The sequence below is a fragment of the Notamacropus eugenii genome, chromosome 6, assembly GCF_028372415.1.
Source record: "Notamacropus eugenii isolate mMacEug1 chromosome 6, mMacEug1.pri_v2, whole genome shotgun sequence".
NCBI lineage: Eukaryota > Metazoa > Chordata > Mammalia > Diprotodontia > Macropodidae > Notamacropus > Notamacropus eugenii.
In genome coordinates this window covers 133,280,771-133,305,459 of record NC_092877.1, presented here as the reverse complement: position 1 = coordinate 133,305,459, position 24,689 = coordinate 133,280,771, and positions in this window count along the sequence as shown.

Below are 24,689 nucleotides of genomic sequence, written 5' to 3'. Positions count from 1 at the left end.
TAAACAACTCATGTGAAATAATAAAAGCTATCTATACCCATATGAAAAACAGTTTTAACTCACTTATGATTGGAAAAATGCAAATTAAAACAATTCTGAGATGCTACCTCATACCTATTAGATTGGCTAATAGAACAGAAAAGGAAAATGACAAATGTTACAAGGACTGTGGGAAAAATAAGACCTTAATACATTTTTGGTGCAGTTATGACTTAACTATCCTGTAGAAAAATTAGGAACTATGTCCAATGAGATATAAAACCCATTGACCTAGAAATATCACTACTAGATCCATATGCAAAAAAAGATATTACTTAAAGCAAAAGAACCTATACGTACAAAAATATTTATAGCAGCTCTTTTCTGGTGGCAAAGAATTCAAAATTGTGAAAATGCCAATCAACTGGGGAATGACTGAACATATTGTGTTCTGTGATTAGGATGGAATGTTATTCTGTTATAAGAAATGATCAGTAGAATGCTCTCATAAAAACCTGAAATGGTTTACATAAACTAATGCAAAATGACATGTACTCTGTACAAAGTAACAGTAATATTTTAAGATGATCATCTACGAATGACTTAGCTGTTCTCAGCAATGCAATGATCCAAGATAACTCTGAGGGATTATAAAAAATGTTATTCATCCCCTGAGAAAGAACTGATTGTATCTGAATACAGATTGCAGCATATTTTTAACTTTCTTTTTTGTTTTTTCTGTATTTTCTTGTACAACATGACTAATGTGGAAATATGTTTCATATGACTTCACATATATAACCTATGTTAAATTGCTTGCCTTCTCAATGAGTGGGGTGGGCAAGGACAAAAGGAGAGAATTTGAAACTCAATGTTTTAAAAAACAAATGTTAAAATTGTTTTTACATGCAATTGGGGAAAATAAAATACTAAACAGAATAAAAGAATCAATTCCTTCCTTGGAAACAGGAGGGAAAATCTAAAATAAATAAAATTAAATTAAAAAAAAAAGACAAAGTACAGGATAGTTCAAAATCTGAGAAGTTTGCTATGGGTCACACTTGCATGTGAAAGGCAAGAATTTGGAATAAAGGGGTTTGAGTCAGAGGACATCTTTGTTCTGGCAGGTCCTCTAACTTGTTCATTTAAATTCAGACCCTAAGTATTTGAGAGGTTAAAAAAAAATCACAGTGTGGCAGACTCATGTTTCCTGTGGGATTTCTTTTTTCAAAGCCTTCAAAAATAGCATAGGAGCTAGGGAAGTGATGCCAAAGAGAGTTTAAATAGAAGTTTAAGGACTTTCTAAACCTTAGAAAGAGGCTTGGGATCTAGAGGACAATTCACCTAGCTGAAGGAAGTAGATTCAAAGACCAGCTCTAAGCCTAGGGTGTCTAATTATCTGGCTAGTTGTTTCTTGTCCTCAAAGTATCTTAGATCCTGCAGGCTAATTCTCTGGAAGCTGACAGATATCTCTCCTTATGGACAGAAAGCAGCATCACAACTGCATGGGTGAGCCTTGACTTTCTCACTTTAAAAGGGCTGGGGCTTTGCTTCTGAATTCTAAATAAAAAGGAAAGAGGGATTGATGAACTGACCTCTCCCCTTATGGTGAAAAGTTGCAATCTAGCTTGGGGCAACAGAAAAAGCTCAGTTAAGGTGGCAATAGACAAAAGCAGGGGACAGAAGAGGGTAGATGTGTTTCAACACAGAAAAGTACAATGAAGAAGCCACAGTCAGAAAGGAGCAGGCTCAGCATGGTATAATGCCCAGTAGGTATCAGACCAAATCAGAATCATAGGATTATATCACCAAGGACTTGGCAGCCCTGAAGCAACTGAAGTACAATTTGCCCCACCATGTAGGTGTTTCTGTTATCCTTGTTTGTGTCCCTTCATACAAAGGCTTTGGCTATGTTCTCTCTACATGCATGTGCTGATCATGTGTGTATATTTATGTCTACGTCTTTAACTGATAGTAAATTGTGTGTGTAACTGTGTAAGGGAGGGGGGGAAGTGTTCCCTGGGTTTCCAGATAATATATTCTATTGCTACATTTCTTGTTATGCTTTTCCACTAAGTGTGTTTACTTTAAATTTATTCTTTATCTGGCCAGCTAATAAAAGTAAACACATTAATAGGGGCTCATAAAATATGACTTTGAGAAGATGTAGACCCACAAAATGCCTTGAATGTAAGGCAGATTTTTCTGGGGGGCTGGATGTGTCAGGAATTGTCCTGGACTACCACAAAGTATAAATATGATTGTTAGCTATTTTCAGATTTTTTTGACACAATAAATATATACTATCAGTCAATTTTATTCCCAGTCTTGCAAAAATTTAGTTATTTCCCATGTTCTCATGCATCAACAACTTTAAAAGGAAACTGTTTAGATGAACCTTGAGTTCTAGTTCCAGCCATGATATTAACTAAACTGTAAGATTGTAGGCAAGTAATATACTTCTCTGGTTCTCAGATGTCTCATATTTAAAATGGAGAAACTAATACTGTTCTACTTAACAAGATTGTAATAAGGATAAAAATAAACAGCTAGGTGGCACAGTGGATACAGCACTAGTCTTGGAAACAGGAAGACCTCTCTTCATTTGTTCAAATGTAGCTTCAGACACTTAATTGCTGCATGACCCTGGGCAAATCCTCTAACCATATTGGCTTCAATTTCTTCATCTGTAAAATGAGCTGGCGAAAGATATGGCAAACAATTCTGGTATTTTTTTCCAAGAAAACCCCAACTGGTGTCGTAAAGAATTGGACGTGGCTGAATTGACTCAAGCATTGAGGATGAAAAGAACTTCATTTGTGTGAGTCATATATGCTGAGAAGATGGCAGGAGGGTTGTCAGTGGGGGAGTAACAAGATAATGAGACGCTATTAGGCAGGCAAGAAGCATTTATGATGTACTTATTATGAGTCAAATACCATACTAAGCGCTGGGTACACAAAAAGACAAAGAAACAGTTATTATTCTTGAGTTGCTTCCATTCCATTCCACAAAACCATAAAGGAGAGATGAAAAGTGGGGGAGCGGTGGGGAAGAGAAAACATCCCTATGGCATCACAGTCAGTAGAGTTGTAGTTAGTATGCTAGGGGAAAGAAGCATGCATCTATACCTTTCCTAAAATGTAGAACCATGGTAGGAACTTGCCAACAGGAGAAAGGGATTTGTCTAGTGGAGAAACATCACAATGGGGTAAAGCTCCAGGAAGGAAGGAAGTTCCAGGATCAGAAAGCAACTGAGGTTAAGTTGCAATAGGCAGAAGCACAATCAGGAGGAGAATCAATATTTAGTCAACGTGTGAATAAGCTTTAATTAAGAGCCTGCTATGTATCAGGCACTGTGCTGAGTGCTAAGATTACCAAAAAGGCAAAAGGCAGCCAATGCCCTCAAAAATCTGACTGTCAAATGGAGGAGACAAGCAAATAATTCAGGACAAACAAGTTTTGCACAGGATAAATTCTTGTAACAAAGAAAAATTGAAAAGTATGGTATGGGCACATGTCCAGCAAAACCTCATGGAGTAAGGAGGAAAATAAATCTCAAAGCAATGAAAGAATGAGTAGAATAGTAAGGAAAAGAAGTGTGAAAGAGTACCTAAACAGAAAAGGAAACAAGCTTAAACTGCAGAACAAGAAACAGTTTTGTCTGAAATGTACATGGGAAGAAAGATAAAGGAAGAGGAATGTCTAGGGAAGTTAATAAAACAAAATACCAAGGAGAATAAGGACATATGTCACAGCATGGATGCTAGAAAGTTCATAAGAGTAAAGAAAGGGAAAAACAGTAATGTAAAACCTGAAATAAATGAAGGGCTGATGGTTATCAGAGGGCAAAAAGTGGAGTCAAAAAGAGAAAGAAGTGTGTTCAAAGAAAGCTTACAGGGACTAATTAAATTCTTAAAAATATGAGTAAATCACAATTTTAAGTAAGAATATGTAATTAAATTAGCTTGACAACACAGGCAAAGGATTGCAGGCTATAAAATTCAAAGAAAAGACAAATAGAATGGGTTTTTTAATTTTTGGGTGTTGGTGTATATGCTTTTGTTTTTAATCTATTAGAAAGAAGTTTTAATGTAGAAAAGGCTTCTGCGTGCCAAAGGGACTGGATTCAGGACTCCTCCTGCTGGTCAGAAAAGAAAGAGAATAAAAGAAGGAAGTGGTTTTGTTTCTAAGATACGCAGTTCTAAAGTTTGGAACGGTAAAGTTTGATGTCATGAATACCAGTTGAGGAATAAGAAAGATGAAATATTTGAAAGAGAAAGTAAAGGGGAAAAGACGAAAAAGAAGAATGTTGGAGAGGAAAATCTTGTCTGCATATTGCAAAAAGGGGGTGGATATATTCAATCAAACGGGTAAAAAACATTTTTTTAAAAAAACTTATTACAGTACAGGGACTGGGCTAGTTTCTTGAAATACAAAATTGAAAAAGTTGATGCCCTTGAGGATCATACACTCTATTGGGAAAGATAACATTTATGTGATGAATGAGTACAAAATAAAGACAAATGTGCATATAAACATACATGCATGTACAACTATGTGAAAAGATAGTATGTAGATGTAGAAATGTAATACAAATAAAAGATAGCAAATCAATAACCAAGAGTCACACTGATAATTTAGAATGTCAAGAGGTCAAGAAATAAAATGACCACTATCATTTCAAGTAGAACTCCTTCTGTGAAGAATTTTGGGGAAATATGGATAAAATTTAGAGTAGAAAAGAAATATGGAAAGCTTTCTATCTTAATCTGTGGCCATTCTCCCTGGTTTTTATCAACTGAGTGTGGTGATTATGACTAAATACCTGGTAGCCTCTTCATCAGAAAGATAGTTGGCCACTCAACATTAGCCTACTGGAAGCAGATATAACTAGAGCTGTGAAGAGAAGAAGCTAGAAACTTGAAGCAAAGTGATCTGATACACTGCAGTGACTGAGCTTGGCAGTCATCTGGAGACCAACAAAGACCAGGAAATCAGTATCTCTAGACAAAGACACCAGCAGAGTACCATGTTATGAAAGAAAAGACTAAGAGTTATTGTAAGACTTGTGAAGATCAGTTGAGCAAAATTTCCAACAGAGACATCACATCCAATAGAGAGCAGGGCCAGTGAGACCAGCATGATAACACCACCAGTAAATATTAATTGTTCCACAAAATTGGAGATATGAGTTGTCCCTCCGTGAGTTTACCATATATCCCATTCATGCATGATATCTAAGGGCACTCATCCTTTCCAAGTACATATATTTGTAGGACATTAGGTTTATGAATGGTTGATATTGTACATTTCCAACTAAATTATTTCCGTAAATGTCTCTATTTTAAATGTATTGTGCCCTTTAGCTGAATGAAGAAAAGGGCAAATGTATTGGTGGGGGCATTTTGATTTCATATGGATCCACAAAGTATCATAAAGAGTGTTAGCCATTCTGAGGGTCTCATGTGAGAAAGGGGTACATAGGGTGCTATTTTTTCAGACTAAAGCATTGTAGAACTGAAGACTATATCAGAGAAAATGGAGCGAGAATCAATATACAATGAATGAATGCTTTGTAGGAATGGTAGGGGAAAGGAAAAGATGTTAAAATTGAAAATAAGTATAAATATTTATGAGTATGACCTATACTACATGGATTCTGAGGACTCTTTCAAGTCAAATTCTGTGATCCTGTTTCTCTATGTAAATGGCGGTACCACTTATAAGTTATGGTATCTTAGTCACTTGGTCAACTAACAAAACAAATTAAGCACATTCTTCAAGATTCCAAGATTTTAAAATGGAAACAATATTGCTTACAATTACTTACCTTGCAAAATATTTATAAGAATCTAATGAGGTTACATGTAGAAGGCATTCTTCCACTATGAAGTGTCCTATGAGTATAGGATCTTGTAATTATAGCTAATATTGTTAGCGATCGTTGTGGTATGATTTCCAGCAATATTACACTAGGGACCTAGAAATATTCAAATATTGCTATAGCTCTATGTCTTTAGCAATGTGAGTAATCCCTCCAGTACTGTAGATCACAGTGCACACATGCCCATTTATTCTATGTGAATTTTTCCACAAGTTCTCCACAAGAAATCTGATCAATGGGACTTGTATATCTCTTGACATAGTATGGGTATCAATGGAATGTGAAAGCTATCCACCAGTTATAGCTTTCATTTGCATCACATAACCAATCTATCTTTTCCAGTCATACAGCTCCACAATGACATCCTTTATATGGCTTCTTCTTTATGTCCTATGAGATATTTAATCAATACTTAAGAAGTTAAAGTCAACTCTTTTTAGTAACAATAACCTTTTCCATAGCAATATCAACTGACTGGTGCTGTTACACATCACTGCAGGATTGCTTTACTTTTTTGTTTGTCTGTTTCTTTAAATGAAAATCATCACATACACACAAAGTCTATTTATTGAAGGAGGAAATAAAAAAAGTTTCATAGATGAGGTGATAGATTGTACACTACACCTGCATAATTCCATATTTTATAACATTTTTTCTTGGAGTTAATGTACCAGTGGCCCACCCTAATGAAATAAAAATACTCTTCTGGTAGTAAGCTATAGAAGTGAGGACACGGATTATTTTCATTTTGTTCTTCATGTCCACAGTGTGTAAAAACTGTTTTTCATACAGTAGTGCTTAGCTAATGTTTATTGAATGGAATTATGTCTCTAAACCAGTTGATCATTTTTTTATCATACATGCAGATTTAACCTGAATTAATTCAACTGTTGACACGGGATTCACAATTGAATCATAATCATTTGAGTAGATTTGAAACATTGATCATCAATCCACGTATAGAAGGGACATTGCACATTTCATCTAGATTAATTCCCTCATTTTATAGGTGAGTAAAGTGAGAGCAGAAGCAATGATTTCCAAAATTCATGAGGCAGAGATGATTCAAACCCAGGTCTTTTGTTTCCACAGCTCTGCCAAAGAGGTTATATTAGAATATAAAAGGATTTGGAGGGGGCTGTAGCAGTAGGCTGTGTAGTGTGGGGCCAGCAGATGCACATGCATTTAATGAAGTATCAGGTTCCTTGAAAGACCCCAGAGAAAAGCTTCAGTTGAGAAAATTTCATCATTATTATAGTAGGGAATATTCAGAGGAAAAAATGGCTATTTCTTAATGCCTCTTAATAGAATATATATTTTATTTTATTTTTTACGTTGATTTATTATTTTTAGTTTTCAAGATTCATTTCCACAAAATGAGTTCCAGATTTTCTCCCCATCTCTCCCCTCCCCCACCCCAAATGTCATGCATTCTGATTACTCATTCTCCCAATATGCCCTCCCTTCTATCACACCCCTCCCTTCCCTTATCTCCATCTTCTCTTTTCTTGTAGGGCAAGATAGATTTCTATACCCTATTGCCTATATTTCTTATTTCCAGTTTGCATGCAAAACACTTGTCAACCTTCATTCCTAAAACTATGAGTTCCAACTTTTCCCCCTTCCTCCCTTCTTACCCATCCACACTGAGAAGGCAAGCAATTCAATATAAGCTACATATACGTAGTTTTGCAAAAGACTTCCATAATAATCATGTTGTGTAAGACTAACTATATTGCCCTCCATCCTATCCTGCCCCCCTTTATTCTATTCTCTCTTTTGATCCTGTCCCTTCTCAAAAGTGTTTACTTCTAATTACTCCCTTCTCCCATTTGCCCTCCCTTCTATCATCCCACACCCCACTTCTCCCTTTGTTCCTTACTTTTCTGTAGTGTAAGATAGGTTTTAATACCCAACTGAGTGTGCATTTTATTCACTACTTAAACCAAATGTGATGACAGTAAACTCCACTTTTTCTCTTTCACCTCCCCCCTTTTCCCCCCAATTGAAAAAGCTCTTTCATGAGAGATAACCTGACCCATTGCATTTCTCCCTTTCTTCTCCCAATATAATCCTCTCTCACCCCTTGATTTTATTTTTTTAGATATCATCCCTTCCTATTCAACTCACTCTGTGCTCTTTGTCTGTGTATATATATATATATATATATATATATATATATATATATATATATATATATATATATATATATATATATATATATATATATATATATGTAATATGTGTGTGTGTGTATAATCCTTCCAACTACTTAAATACTGAGAAAAGTTTCAAGAGTTACAAATATTATATTTCCAAATAGGAATGTAAATAGTTCAACTTTTGTAAGTCCCTTATGATTTTTCTTTCCTATTTACCTTTTCATGCTTCTCTTGATTCTTGTGTTTGAAAGTCAAATTTTCTATTCAGCTCTTGTCTTTTCATCAAGAATGTTTGAAAGTGCTCTATTTCATTGAATGACCATTTTTTTCCTTGAAGTATTGTACTCAGTTTTGCTCATTAGGTGATTCTTGGTTTTAATCCTAGTTCCTTTGACTTCTGGAATATCACATTCCAAGCCCTTTCATTCCATAATGCTGCTAGATCTTGTTTTATCCTGATTTTATTTCCAAAGTAATTGAATTATTTTTTCTAGCTGCTTGCAATATTTCTCCTTGACCTGAGAACTCTGGAATTTGGCTATAATATTCCGAGGAGTTTCTCTTTTCGGATCCTTTTCCCGTGGTGATTGGTGAATTCTTTCAATATTTATTTTACCCTCTGGTTCTAGAATGTCAGGGCAGTTTTCCTTAATAATTCCATGAAAGATGATGTCTAGGCTCTTTTTTTGATCACGACTTACATATGCTCTCATAATTTTCAAGTTGTATCTCCTGGATATATTTCCCAAGTCAGTTGTTTTTCTAATGAGATATTTCACATTATCTTCTATTTTTTCATTCCTTTGGTTCTGTTTTGTAATTTCTTGGTTTCTCATAAAGTCGTTAGATTCTATCTGCTCCATTCTCATTTTAAAGACTTATTTTCTTCAGTGAGCTTTTGAAATTCATTTTCCATTTGACTAATTCTGCTTTTTAAAGCTTTCTTCTCCTCTTTGGCTTTTGGACCTCTTTTGCCAATTGAATTAGTCTATGTTTAAAGGTATTATTTTCTTCAGCATTTTTGGGGGGCATCCTTTAGCAAGTTGTTGACTCACTTTTCATGATTTTCTTGCATTTCTCTCATTTCTCTTCCCAATTTTTCCTCCACCTCTCTTACCTGATTTTCAAAATCCTTTATGAGCTCTTCCATGGCCTGTGAGACCATTCCATATTTATTTTGGAGACTTTGGATGCAGAAGCTTTGAGTTTTAGGTCTTCTTCTGATGGTATTGCATTGTTATTCCTCATCTGAAAAGAAAATATCTTTTCACCAAGAAAATAGCCTTCTGTAATCTAATTTTTTCCCTTTTTGTGGGTATTTTCCCACTCAGTTACTTGACTTTTGAGTCTTTTGTCAAGAAGAGGGTATGATCTGGGGACCTGTAACTTCTCCATTCCTCCAAGGTGGCACAATCAAGGGAGAGGAGTTTACTTCTCTCCTAGCCTGTGCTCTTGTCTGTGAGAAAGTACTCTGTTCTGCCCAGGATTTGCAAGTACAATTCCTTTTATAGGTCCATCCTTCTACTCCATCATCTTGGCCCTGCCCACCCTAGAATACATATTTTAAATGTAAATTAGTTTAAGTTATCTGAAACTATGACTTTGAGTGGAGTACCTAAGTTCAAGTGTTAACATGCTTTTTTTTTTGGTTTTGTTTCTGTTTTGGAAAAGCAGCAGGTAATTGCTCTCTACCAATAGCGAGCTAAACCGAATAAGGGAATATATAAGTTATAAAGTCAAAATGAATTTAAGGAGGAAAAAGGAAAGAAACCTTGCAATAATTCAAAGTATATATGAGATCAAAAAGAAACTTACCAGCTGAGTTCATTCAGATAGACAGAGATAGAGAGATGGGGAGAGATATGTATATGTCTCTGTATCTCTATCACGCACATATGTTAGGGGTTTAAAATAGGACAGAATATTATATAGTACTTTCAGAGTTATTTCTTTCACTGCTGTTACTTTTATTATCTTTCTCCTCCAAATTTCTCCTTTTAATTTTTCCCTGTGATTTTCTCTCCAGTATCTATTGGATGCTAGGTCTTTCTATTATTTTCCCAAGCCATTTTCTCCCCTGATTCCTTTTCTTCTTCTCTTCACTATTCTCTACTTTACTTCTTTATCATCTATAGAGTCTATAAGCCTCCTTTTATCTGGCTTCTATTTTTTTTTTTTTGTTTTCATTCTATAGATCCAATAGTCCACTGCCTCCTACTCCAACACAGTCCAGTATTCCCAGGGATTTAGTATGTCATTATAAGACTATGCCCAGGGGGCTGATGGGGAATGTTCAACAACCAGCTCTCCAAAAACCACAAGAAACACCTGTAAGTTTACTTGCATTATAAACAGCATTCCCACTACTCAATTCAGTCTAGACAATCAACAAAACAAAAAGATAAACATTGGGTAAAAATACTTAAATTGAAAATTTAACAATTCAATTTCAAAGGTCTGTTGGAGCTGACTCTGGTTGAATGCCAATCTAAAGTCCAAACTGAAGCATCCCCATGCCTGTCATATCCTGCCACTTTTGTCAATGGACACCTACCAATCTTCCATAGACCACAGTGTTCACTCTCCTGGTAGTGTCCTTCTCCTGGCCATTATGTAGCAACTAATGACCTATGAGATGTCTACTTGTTACATCCCTCCCTCTATCTATGCAATTAGTCCATTTTTTTTTGAAGTCGTACATTTCTCTCAAAACATTCTTCATTTATATTGTGTTGCATCACTCTCATTTACTCTGTGCACATTTACTACTTCTGTTAACTTGGGCAAGTGTCAACTTCTTTATGCCTTGGTTTCCTCATCTGTACAATAAAGGTATTAAACTAGATGATAACTAGACAGAGCCTTGGGTAGAGGGTTGGACCTGGAATCTAGAAGTTCAGAGTTCAACTCCAGCTTTGGGCACTTACTGTGTGGCCATGGGCAAGTCACTTGACCTTTCTGTGCTTCAGTGTTCTCATTTGTAAAATGGAGGTAATAAGGGAAGGGAAGGAGAAGGAAATTAAGTATATTTATAGAGGCTACAAGGTATGAGGTACTTTGATGAATGTTTTACAAATATCTCATTTTATCCTCACAGCAACCCTGTGAGATTGGTGCCATTGTTATCCTTTTTCAACAGTTAAGGAAACAGAGGCAATTTTAATAATAGTGCCTATTACTTCCCAGGGTTGCTGTGAGGATAAAATGAGACAATACTTATGAAGTTAATATTGAAGGGCTATAAAAATGCTCGCTATTATTAGATGGCATTGAAAATTCCTTCTTTGATATGTGACAAGTGGAAGATGAAATGAGTGAGGAAATAAAATTTTGAACTTCCTAGCATATTGATTTAGTAAACAAGGTATACCAATTGTGTAACAAATTGGGACAGGTCTTCCTCGGCTTTGGCACTGGACACTAAATACAGAGGGGGAAACAGATTCTTATGTGTTAAAAATTATTGATTAAATAAGACCAATCAAAACAATTAACCAAGATACAAAATTGTGTAATCTAATTTCTAATTGGAGTAAAGATTAGGGAATTTCCAAGTTGGAAAGTGAAGAGCAAACTGGTACAATTCCTTGAAACCAGAAAAAAGAGGTTTCCCACTCCCCCCTCCCTCAGTGTCTACATTCAAGGGAACACAGAAACAATTACTGATTAGCCAGTATGGAACTGGTTTTTGGAAAAGACATATGCATTTCTTCAGATGTATATTTGTGAGAAAATTTCTCTCATCAGGTTTTGCATCTGACTGGGTTTCTGGTCAGCCCAATCCTGGTCTTTAGTTAAGGGCCTAACAGCAGTTAAAGATATTCCTGCTTCTCATTCACTCTGGGTTAGGTTCAAACAATGTAATAAGGTTCCTGACTATTCCTATAATTGAATAAAGTTTTCTCACAAAACAGAACTTGAACCAGACCTCTAAATGAATAGAAAAGGAACTCTTCTAGGTCCAGAAATGAATCACAAAATGGAGTCTCTGTGGTTCACTTAATTCCCACACCTATGATCCCATAGTACCCAGTGTCTTTATTTTACAGAGAGAGAGAGAGAGAGAGAGAGAGAGAGAGAGAGAGGATTACAAATGTGCCATGTGACTGAGTTGGTAAAAATCTCATATTATTTACCTCAGTCTCAACTTAAAAAAAAAATATTGCTGTCATTTACCTGAAAGGTACCTAGATTTTCCCTCTCAGTATATTTCTGTACTTTTTTTCCTAATTAAAAATGTATAAACTTTATTTAAAAAAAAAATGTCTTAGATGGCGGAGTGAAAGCAACGACTCACCTAAGCTCCTGGAAAAACTCCTCTGGATATATCTGGGGGGAGAGTCTGACCAGACTTTGGAGGTGTAGAATCCAGTGGGAGACGGACTTTGACAGATTCGGAGCCCAGGCTGGACTGGAAGGTCCACGGGAGGGATCTGTTCCGGGGGGGTAAGACCCCGGTGCACAGCACAGCGCGGTCGGAGCGGCAGGGCGGAGGCGACCCGAGGGGCCCGAGAGTGGCGGGCGAGACCAGCGGAGCAGGAGATAAGCCAGGCCGAGCCAACGATATCAGCGCAACAGCCTTTGAAATCTTCAGCCTAAAGATGGGACTTCAGTGGGTCACTACTTGAACATCCAGGAGCTGGGATGCCGGAGTGATCAGTAACTGCTCTCCCCTCCCCCCCGATGACCGTGAGGGAACCATAAAATTCTTCCCCAGATTGATCCTGGATCAGTGGGAGCAGCAGAAGGGGGCGGGTGGTCTCATAACACCAGAGGCTGGAAAAGTGGCAAAGGGGGATTCTTCCCACCGTGGCGGAGGCTATCTGGAGGGACAGACGACCCAGGGCAGAGAAAAATTCGCACTGAGACCCAAGCAAGCCTCAGCCCGGGAGACGAGCCCCAGGAGGGGCGGGAACACGCATTAGCCTCTAGGCGTGCCCCAGCCCTCCAGGGGAAAAGGGAAGACAATAGGGAAGCTGGGATCACCATCCCCTGGACCTTGCCTTTGCCTCAGGCCAGCTGAGGAGATATCCTGAGACCAGACCACACCTCCCACACACCTATCAAGCTAACCCAGGGTTGATCTGGGAAACAACAACAACAACAACAACAACAACAACAAAAAGCCTGCTTTTAGCCTAGACAAACATCAACTCAACTTAAAAGATCTGTACCTTCTGCCTGAAAGAACCAAAAGCTGCAACACTCAGCCAACATCATGAATCGGAAAAAGCAGACGAAAAGTGAAAAAACCATAGAATCTTTCTATGGGGATAAGGACCAAAACACAAACACCAAAGAGGTCAGAGCTGAGACTGTACTTCCATCTGAAACCTCAGATGGGACTATGAATTTCTCGCAAGCACAACTAGATTACCTGGAACGTCTGAAGAAGGATATAAAAGAAAAACTGGCCAATGATTTTAAAACCATAAAAAAAGAATTCACTGATGAGAACATCAATCTCAAAAAGAAAATTGAAGAAATGGAAAAGGAAGTTCAAAAATTAACTGGAGAGAATAATTCCCTAAAAGGAAGAGTTAATCAAACGGAAAAGGAAACTCAAAACCTAATAGGGAAAATTGGCCAGATGGAAAAGGAGATGCGAAAGCTAACTGAAGAAAACAATACGATCAAGATTAGAATTGGGCAAGTAGAAACTAATGACTCAATGAGGCAACAAGAATCAGTCAAACAAAATCTAAAGAATGAAAAGATAGAAGAAAATCTAAAATATTTAATTGGAAAAACAACTGACCTGGAAAATAGATCCAGGAGAGAAAATCTAAGAATTATTGGCCTGCCAGAAACCCATGATGAAGAAAAGAGTCTGGACAATATCTTCCAGGAAATCATCAAGGAAAACTGCCCAGAAGTACTAGACTCAGAGGGCAAAATAGTCATCGAAAGAATCCACCGTTCCCCACCGGAAAGGGATCCCAAACTCAAAACCCCAAGAAATATAGTTGCCAAATTCCAGAGCTATCAAGTGAAGGAGAAAATACTACAAGCAGCCAGAAAGAAACAATTTAAATATCAAGGTCACACAGTCAGGATCACACAGGACCTTGCAGCTTCTACATTAAAAGATCAAAAGAATTGGAACCCAATATTCCGTAAGGCAAAGGAGTTGGGACTCCAACCGAGGATCAACTACCCAGCAAAGTTCACCATAACATTTCAGGCAAGGAGAAAGTCATTCAACGAAATAAGGGATTTCCAGAGCTTCCTGACCAAAACACCAGAACTCAATAGACAATTTGATCTTCAAATGCAGGTCTCCAGAGAATCATAAAAAGGTAAACAGAGGGGAAAAATCAAAAACAAAAACTTGCAACTCAATTAGGGCAATCTGTTTACCTCCCTGTAAGGGAAGATGATACCTGTTAATCTTGAGAACTGTGCAGCTATTATAATAAAAGGGATATATGTAGAGGGAACGGCCATAAAGTAAATGATGTCATGGTAAAAATATGATTTAAGTATGAGAAGGGAATGTAATAGGAGGTGTGGAAAGGGGGAAGCAGAAAATGGCAAATTATATCACAGGAAGAAGTACAAAACTATAGTAGAGGGAAGGAGGGGAGGGAGATGAGCATTGTTTGAGAGGTACTCTCATCTGATTTGTTCAAAGGAGGGAACAATAACCTTAAGCAGATAATCCTAACTAGCTCTATAGGTAGTAGGAGGGGAAGGGGGAAGAAAGGGGAGGGTGGCTAAAAGGGAGGAAAGAAGCAATAAGAGTAAAGGGGACTAAAAGGGAGGGGGGCTAAAAGAAGGAGGGGAAGGCTGCAGGAGGAGGGGGAGAAAAGTGAATACTATTGAGGAGGGGAAGGGAGACGGGAGAGTTAAAAGCACAAATGGTGGGAAAGAGGGTGGAGGGAAATACACAGATTGTAATCATAACTGTGAATGTGAATGGGATGAACTCTCCCATAAAACGGAGACGGATAGCAGAATGGATTAAAAGCCATAATCCAACAATATGCTGCTTACAAGAAACACATTTGAAACGGGGGGATACACATAGGATAAAGGTCAAAGGATGGAGCAGAATATATTGTGCTTCAGCTCATGTAAGAAAGGCAGGAGTAGCAATCCTAATCTCAGACAAAGCAAAAGCAGAAATAGATCTAATCAAAAGGGATAAGGATGGAAACTATATCCTACTAAAAGGCACCATAGACAATGAAGCAATATCATTACTAAACATGTATGCTCCAAGTGGTATAGCATCCAGATTCTTAGAGGAGAGGTTGGGGGAGTTGAAGGAAGAAATTGATAGCAAAACTATACTAGTGGGGGACCTCAACCTCTCCCTCTCTGAACTAGATAAATCCAACCTTAAAATAAACAAGAAAGAGGTTAAGGAGGTAAATAAAACTCTGGATAAGGTAGATATGATAGATCTTTGGAGAAAATTAAATGGGAATAGAAAGGAATATACATTTTTCTCAGCGGTACATGGAACATTTACAAAAATTGACCATGTACTAGGACATAAAAATCTCACAATCCAGTGCAGAAAGGTAGAGATTATCAATGCATCCTTTTCAGATCATAATGCATTAAAAATTACATGTAATAAAAGGCCATGGAAAGAGAAACCAAAAATCAATTGGAAACTAAATAATCTAATTCTAAAGAAGGATTGGGTTAAAGAAGAAATCATAGAAACAATCAACAACTTCATTCAAGAGAATGACAATAGTGAGACAACGTACCAAAACTTATGGGACACTGCAAAAGCAGTTATTAGGGGAAGTTTTATATCTCTGAATGCTTACATAAATAAAATAGAGAAAGAGGAGATCAATGACTTAGGCTTGCAGTTGAAAAAGCTAGAAAAAGAACAAATTGAAAATCCCCAAGTAAATACCAAATTAGAAATACTGAAAACCAAAGGAGAGATTAATAAAATTGAAATAAAGAAAACTATTGAATTAATAAATAAAACCAATAGTTGGTTTTATGAAAAAACTAATAAAATTGATAAACCTTTGGTTAATCTGATCAAAAAAAAGAAAGAAGAAAACCAAATTACTAACATTAAAAATGAAAGGGGTGAACTCACCTCCAATGAGGAGGAAATTAAAACAATAATTAGAAACTACTTTGCCCAACTTTATGCCCACAAATTCGACAATCTAAACGAGATGGATGAATATTTTAAAAAATACAAATTGCCCAGATTAACAGAAGAGGAAGTTGAATACTTAAACAACCCCATCTCAGAAAAAGAAATTGAACAAGCCATCAATGAACTCCCTAGGAAAAAATCTCCAGGGCCAGATGGATTCACAAGTGAATTCTATCAAACATTTAAAGAACAGTTAATTCCAATACTACATACACTATTCTTGAAAATTGGGGAAGAAGGAGTCCTCCCAAATTCTGTCTATGATACAAATATGGTTTTGATACCCAAACCAGGAAGAGACAAAACAGAGAAAGAAAATTATAGACCAATTTCCCTAATGAATATAGATGCAAAAATTTTAAATAAGTTTTTAGCAAAACGAATACAGCATCTTATCACGAGATTAATACATTATGATCAGGTAGGATTCATACCAGGACTACAGGGCTGGTTCAATATTAGGAAAACTATTAGCATTATCGATCACATCAACAACAAAGCTAACAAAAACCACATGATTATCTCAATAGATGCAGAAAAAGCTTTTGACAAAATACAACATCCATTCCTACTAAAAACATTGGAGAACGTAGGAATAAAGGGAACTTTCCATAAAATAATAAGCAGTATCTATCTAAAACCTTCAGCAAGCATTATATGCAATGGGGATAAGCTAGATGCATTCCCAATAAGATCAGGGGTGAAACAAGGTTGTCCATTATCACCACTATTATTCAATATGGTACTAGAAATGTTAGCTGTAGCAATTAGACAAGATAAAGATATTCAAGGAATTAGAATAGCCAAAGAAGAAACTAAGTTATCACTCTTTGCAGATGATATGATGATTTACCTAGAGAATCCCAGAGATTCAAGTAAAAAATTACTTGAATTAATAAACAACTTTGGCAAAGTTGCAGGGTACAAAATAAACCCACACAAATCCTCTGCATTCCTATATATTAGCAACAAAGTTCAACAGCAAGAGATAGAAAGAGAAATCCCATTTAAAGTTAGGGTAGACAGTATAAAATACTTAGGAGTCTACCTGCCAAAACAAACCCAGGGACTATATGAACACAATTACAAGACACTTTTTGCACAAATAAAGTCAGATTTAAGTAAGTGGAAAAACATTAGTTGCTCATGGGTAGGCCGTGCTAATATAATAAAAATGACAATTCTACCCAAATTAATATACTTATTTAGTGCCATACCAATTAAACTATCAGACAATTACTTTCTAGAGCTGGATAAAATAATATCAAAATTCATTTGGAAAAGCAAAAGGTCCAGAATATCAAAGGGACTAATGAAAAGAAATGCTTGGGAAGGTGGCCTAGCGCTACCAGACCTTAAACTGTACTATAAAGCAGCAATTATCAAAACCACTTGGTATTGGCTAAGAAACAGAGAGGTAGACAAGTGGAATAGACTTGGCACTCAAGATGCAGTAGGCAAGGAATATAGCAACCTTCTGTTTGATAAACCCAAGGACCCCAGCTTCTGGGATAAGAACTCATTGTTTGACAAAAATTGCTGGGAAAACTGGATAACAGTGTGGCGGAAATTAGGCATAGACCCATACCTGACACTGTACACAAGAATAAAGTCCAAATGGGTACATGATTTAGGTATAAAGATTGATACCATGAATAAACTGGAGAAGCAAGGAATAGTGTATTTATCAGATCTATGGAGAAGGGAAGAATTCTTTACTAAAGGAGAGATAGAATGCATTATGAAATGCAAAATGGATAACTTTGAGTACATTAAACTGAGAAGTTTTTGCACAACCAAACCCAATGCAACCAAAATCCGGAGGGATGTAGTAAATTGGGAAAAAATTTTTACAGCTAAGCTCGGGGATAAAGGCCTCATTTCTAGAATATATAGAGAACTGACCCAAATGTATAATCATACAAGTCATTCCCCAATTGATAAATGGTCAAAGGATATGAACAGGCAATTTTCAGAGGAAGAAATTAAAGCTATCTATAATCATATGAAAAAATGCTCTAAATCACTACTGGTTAGAGAGATGCAAATCAAAACAACTCTGAGGTACCACATCACACCTATAAGATTGGCAAACATGACAGAACAAGAAAATGATAAATGCTGGAGAGGATGTGGGAGAGTTGGAACACTAATTCATTGTTGGTGGAGCTGTGAGCGCATCCAACCATTCTGGAGAGCAATTTGGAACTATGCCCAAAGGGCTACAAAAATGTGCATACCCTTTGACCCAGCAATATCGCTACTAGGACTATATCCCCAAGAGATCATAAAAATTGGAAAGGGTCCCACATGTACAAAAATATTTATAGCAGCACTCTATGTAGTTGCCAAAAACTGGAAGTCAAGGGGATGTCCATCAATTGGGGAATGGCTGAATAAATTATGGTATATGAATGTAATGGAGTACTATTGTGCCATAAGAAATGATGAACAAGAAGACTTCAGAGAGGCCTGGAAGGACTTATATGACCTGATGCTGAGTGAAAGGAGCAGAACCAGGAGAACTTTATGCACAGCAACAACCACAGTGTGTGAGAGTTTTTTCTGGTAGACTTAGATTTTTGTAATAACACAAGAACTTCTGAAAAAAAAAAAATCCCAATGGTGGACCTCAAGGCAAAATGCCTTCCACACTCAGAGAGAGAAATATGGAAGTCACTCACATAATGTAGCAGATCATGTTTGTGTATGTGTATCTGTTTGTGTATCATGTTCTGATTTGTTATACGGATTCTTTCATTTATCTTAGTCTGACTACATAGCATGACTATAGTGAAAATATACTCAATAGGAAAGTATATGTAGAATCTATACAGAATTTTATGCAGTCGTGGGGAGGGAGGGAGGTAGTGGGGGGTGGGTGGGGAGGGATAAAATCGCAATTGTATGGCAGTGATTGTTAAACATTAAAAAAATAAAAAAATTTAAAAAAAAATGTCTTGCACATTACCTTGCATTTGAAATAACTGTAAGGATGCCATAGAAGCTCTAAAGGAAGGCAATGAACATAATTTCTTTTACTTAGTTCAAAGATTGTCATGCCAGTTCAATTTATGCCATAAATAGTGAATGATATTGCTACTCTCATGTTGTTTTTTAACCAAGCAAAGATAACAGAAAATGATAGAAACTGAACACTTCACATTCAATACAAGATAAAAAAAAGTTCCTGTTTGTCCTGTTGACATAAAAAACCCAAAATTATTCATTCAATTCTTAAATAAATTAAAAGTAATACCATTTTAATTACACAAAATATCTCATTTTACAGCTATATCTCCTCTAAAAGATGATCCCTTCAGCAAAACCATTTTTTTCAACACAATGGCAGAGAAAAGGCTATGAGCATGCCTTCAGGTCTTTGAGTTTTGTGTAGATTTTTTCATATTTTTCATATTTTGGTCCCAAGGCTCAAGGTCCCAAGGTTTTTGGAAGCTCCGTCTACCCACCAGTATATATGAATCTCCTCCAGCAGATCACTCTGGCAATCATCCCATCTCTCTAATTTTCAGTCATTCTCTACATACTGATTTTTTTCATCTCCAAACAAATTTGCCCATGTGTCCTCCTTTCTAAACTAATCAAACAAAAACTTTAACACCTCCTTATTATATTCCTATATCTCTTCTCCATTTGTATGGCAACTTCTTAAACATAACTCTTTACACTTATATTTTCTACTTCCTCTCCTTTCAATCTATTTTCAACTATTGTAATCTAAGTTATTACATTCTCATCAGATTAAAATTCCTCTAAGAACATTTACCAATGATCTCTTAACTGCCAAATCTAATGGTTTTTCTCACTGCTTTATCAAGAAGTACTACTTTGTCAGTAGTTTCTTCACTACTGTCTTTTGCATGTTTTTCCTCTTTTGATTTCCTTAAGATTGTTTTCTATTGATTCTCTTTCTAACAGTCTGGTTTATCCTTTTAAGTTTCCATTGCTGGAACCATGAGTTAACCCTCTATCCTGAATTCTCTTCTCTTCTCTAGCCTTTCTGTTAAGCATATCATTAATACCAGTGACCTTAAAGGTGCCATCATTGCAAAGGTAACTCCCAATATTGACCTTATCCAAAAGTCCCACTTACACATTATCAGCTTATGAAAGACAGAACATGATATATTTCTTCATCAAAACCACTCTTCATCCAAACTTTCAATTTCTGCCATACCTTGCTCACATAAATGAAAGACATGGAAATGTACATATGGAGTTATATCTAAGCTTTGGTTTGAGTCTTTATGTATTAATTCCAGGTGGAGGCCATGAGCCAAAGAAAATTAAACTGATTTTCTTGGATCTGGACCCTCAGGACTGAACCCAGTTCTTGTGAAACCAGAGTACTTGAGAGTCCCTGAGAAATGGGCTTCTTCCCACAAGCTGCTACTTTGAACTTTGTGATAAGACCATTTGTCTTCAATCCCAACATTCTGAAATTTTATCCCATTAGCCAATGGTCACAATCATTTGAATGAAAATGGATATTTTGCTGTATTTCCTTAACATCAAAAGCAAGAAAAGCTCCTAAAACCAGAAATGATACAATGACTGTAACTGACAGTACTAGGCATGTCATTATAGAAACTGTAGGGTCAAGATGAGAATCAATGTACCCTATCAACTCTAATGGCGCAATAATGGATTTTGTATTATAGAAGGGATAGTGATATAGTCCAAGGAATGATGGATTTTGAACCAGAAGATTTGGGTTTTATGTTACTATTCTGTTGCTATTACTTTTTGCTAGAGTTGTGGTAAGTGATTATGTTCACAAGAATTCACTTAACTCATCTGAGATTCAATTAACAAGAATAATAATTAATACCTGTTCTACTTTCTTCACAAAGTTATGAATGAGAGAGATAAATTAAAATTATCTAATTTAATTTTTAATTTAATATTTAAAAGGTCTTTACAAAGTTCACATATTTTTTGTTCAATAAACTTTTTTAAACGGTTAAAATGTATAGGATATCATGTTAAGTGTGGTAGGAGACTTTTTTTCACTTACATTAATTTCTTTACTAATATTGAGCATGAGAAACTGTGTATCATATGCAGTTGGTAATGGAGAGGCCATGTGTGGTGCAACTGATATACCACTATATTGGTAGTCATGAGTTGTGGGTTTGAATCCTTTCTCAGACACAGGTATTTCACCATGGACATGTTACTTAACCTTGTATAAACATAGTTCCTTTATTGTTATATATAACTAAACAGATATTGAAAGAATATGCAATTCCGTCACTGTGATCCAGTTCTGGGGAAATATAATTTTTAATGCATACTTGTGTTGTCCTTCATTGCCAAAGAAGACCTTACCATTAGAGAAATGATGACATGATTTGCACTTGACTTTGTTTTGAGTGAGGGAGGGTTGTGCTGCTCACCAGCCTCACTTCTCCTCCAGAGCCATCTGAATCCAGTGACCTGATATTCTTCAGGATGACTGGAGCTGTCCCAGGATACAGTGGGAGGCCTTGGGCCCTTTAGGCCAAGGTCTTTGCAGATACTCACTTAGACTGAGGCAACACTCATTCATTGAATAGGGTTGTTTAAGAGGTAGTCTGGGCATAACCCCTTTAATGAGGTCAAGAAAAAGACAGACATCAGGCTGGGTGGGAACCAGCAACAGTTACTATTGATAATCACTCTAACACTAGGAGCCTTTAAGGAGGGGCCCGTTGGAGTCCCAGTTTCAGAGTGCAGTAGGTTTAAGATTTTAGGGAAAGGAAAAGAAGGGAAGAGGGAAAAGGGGAGGGGAGGGCAGGGGAGGAGAGAGGAGGGAAGGAGAGGGGAGGGGAGGGAAGGGGTCAACTAGGCATCTTTTGGCCATCCAAATTTGCCTTCCTTTGGAGAGAAGGAAGGGGAGGGGGAGGCAGATAACAAGGGTTGAACACGATCCTGTGAGTAGATGCAGCTAGCTAAATGGGGACTCAGCTAGCTGGGTAATTCAACTCCTCCTCTCCTGTCTAATGCATAGTATAATTCAACTTTATAGGTTAGTTGTTATGTACAAGAGAGTTGTCTGAGATACACATTTATTCAATGGGCATACCAACTGTACTACCTTTGGTACCACAAAGTAGTTGTATTAAAAAAAAAAACTGCAACCACATAGTAGTTGGATAAAAAAATTGCAAATATTTCAGTGTATTTTAAGTAGGACTCCACATTTGTAAAGGTTTGCTTAATGAAAAAAATGGAGAAATTAACAATAAGAGATCTTAGTCAACCACAGGGAAATGAGAAAGGGATAATAATATGGACAAACGAGAATCAAAGGAAAATACATTTTCTTAATAGCTTTAATGATCTTTTCAATGTTCAGCAAATCCACTACAAGTAATAAATCTTGTTCTTTTTTTTCAATTTACATGCATTCTCTGAAGAATGTTTATTTTCTGGCAAGAAAGTATTTTCTATGCGTGTTTGATCAATGAGTACCATATGTAGGCCACTGTGTTGGATTTGTGGGAAAAGAAAGATAAAATCAAAAACAGACCCTGCCCTCAAAGAGTTTATTCTGCATGTAATAGAAGAGAAAAGGAATAGCAGGACTTGGATAGTCCATAAAACAAGAGTTTAAGTGCAAAGGTGGATACTGACACTAGAAGAAGCTTCACCCATATGACACTGCTGTGGGTAAGTGATAAAACTGCTCACCATCTAATTGATTCTAAATTACATTAAATCAGCAATTACATTCTTATTAATATAATTAGTTCAATGATAAATTTAGCTTGCTTCTAATAACCAACAAGATAGCCTATAGCAGCTTAATTATATATTACTAGCATTTAATAAGTATGCTAATTGATATCTGCTTGCCTTGGTTGATTCATTAAGTAGCCATTAAATATTTAAACTTTCCTTACAATTTTAATGCAGGGATTAAAACAGAATTGCTTATTTATTGTGTGTATGTGGCAAAGCAGTAAAAGAAAATGGACTTCTTTATAATTTAGTGAATACTTCTCCATGATAAAAATCAACCGAATTGTGCTATCAAAATATCGTATGTCCTTGATAGTCTTCCAGTTCATACTTAGTATACCAATATATCTATACTGGGGAGGGAAAAAAGGAATGGAAGAAAGGAGGTAAGGGTGACAAGGTTGAGGGGTGATCATGGACCCCAAAATACTGACAGTCTGGGTCGTGCTCGAATGAATTCGACTCAAGCCTTCTTAAAGCCAAAGAAAACAAAGTTTATTAAAGATTCACCAAATTGGGTTGCCTCTTAAGGAGCCTAAGCATTTGTAATACTTGTATTCACAAGCAGACCAGGTAGAATCCCAGCTAGACAGAGTCTCAGCTAGATTGTATCTGAGTGCCTTCATGGAGGCAAGATGAAACATAAATATAGAAAAGAGTACAGGAGGGATCTGGGGGGTGGTCTGGTAGTCCAGGGTGATGGGAGGAGTGGTTTAGGAAGGGTCTTGAGGAGAAGTCCAAGGAGGGAATCCAAGGCGGGTCAAAGGCTGGAAACAGCTAGAGGCTATCAGGAGATATCAGACTAGGGGGTACCTAGGTGGGAAGCAGGTAGGTCAGTCAAGAGGTAACAGACAATGGGCACAGATTTGAGTGTGAAAAGCCAGGTTCTGTTAGGAGACACAAGGAGAGCTCAATTTGAGTATGAAAAGCCAGTTTAAGTGAGGAGATTCCAGGGGAGCTCAAGGAAGTTCTCAGAGTCTGAACCCTATCAAGTGAATATAGGAGAGGGGAAGGGAAGAGACAAGAATAGCAGTATGGGGAAATTACTAATAACTGGGTTACTGCAGAAGAAAGTTATACAGGTGAGAAAGAACATTATTGTACAGAAAGAAATAGTGAATGTTTGAAGAATTTAGAGAAATTTGGAAAGAATTGTATGAGATAATGTACAATGAACTAAGCAGAAAGAAAATAACATCATACACAATGACTAGAGCACTATAAATGGAAATATCAGTGATAAGAAGTCATTTATGATCAACTGAAAAGTCAATAGTTGCTTTCTTTCAATTTAGTTGCTTTCTTTCAATTTACTAATGAGACTATAAGAAGGAAGAGTATTTCACAGTTGTAAGAATGAATCAGTTGTTTTTCTTTATTATTACGAATGCTGCATTTCCAGGTATGTGTCTAGGGATAAGGGGAATTATGTCAAAAAATTCTTGCTTCAGGAAAATAATTACATTATCAATTAAAGTAATTGATAAATAAATTAAAGTAATTGATAAATAAATTAATACAAGGAAGAAAGGAGCCTGGGGGAATCTACAAAAAGCATGCTTCCAATACTTTGCCCTTTCTCCCAGATTTTTTCCCCCAGAAAGCCTAAAATAGAATGGAAACAAGCACTCTCAAAACTATGAGATGATATTTTTAAGGAATCTAGCACATTCTCTGACACATGGTAGCCACTCAATAAATGTTTATTCTTTCCAAACATAGCATTGATTATAACCTAAAGAGCCTAAAAGAAGAGATTTTCTTCTTTTGAGTC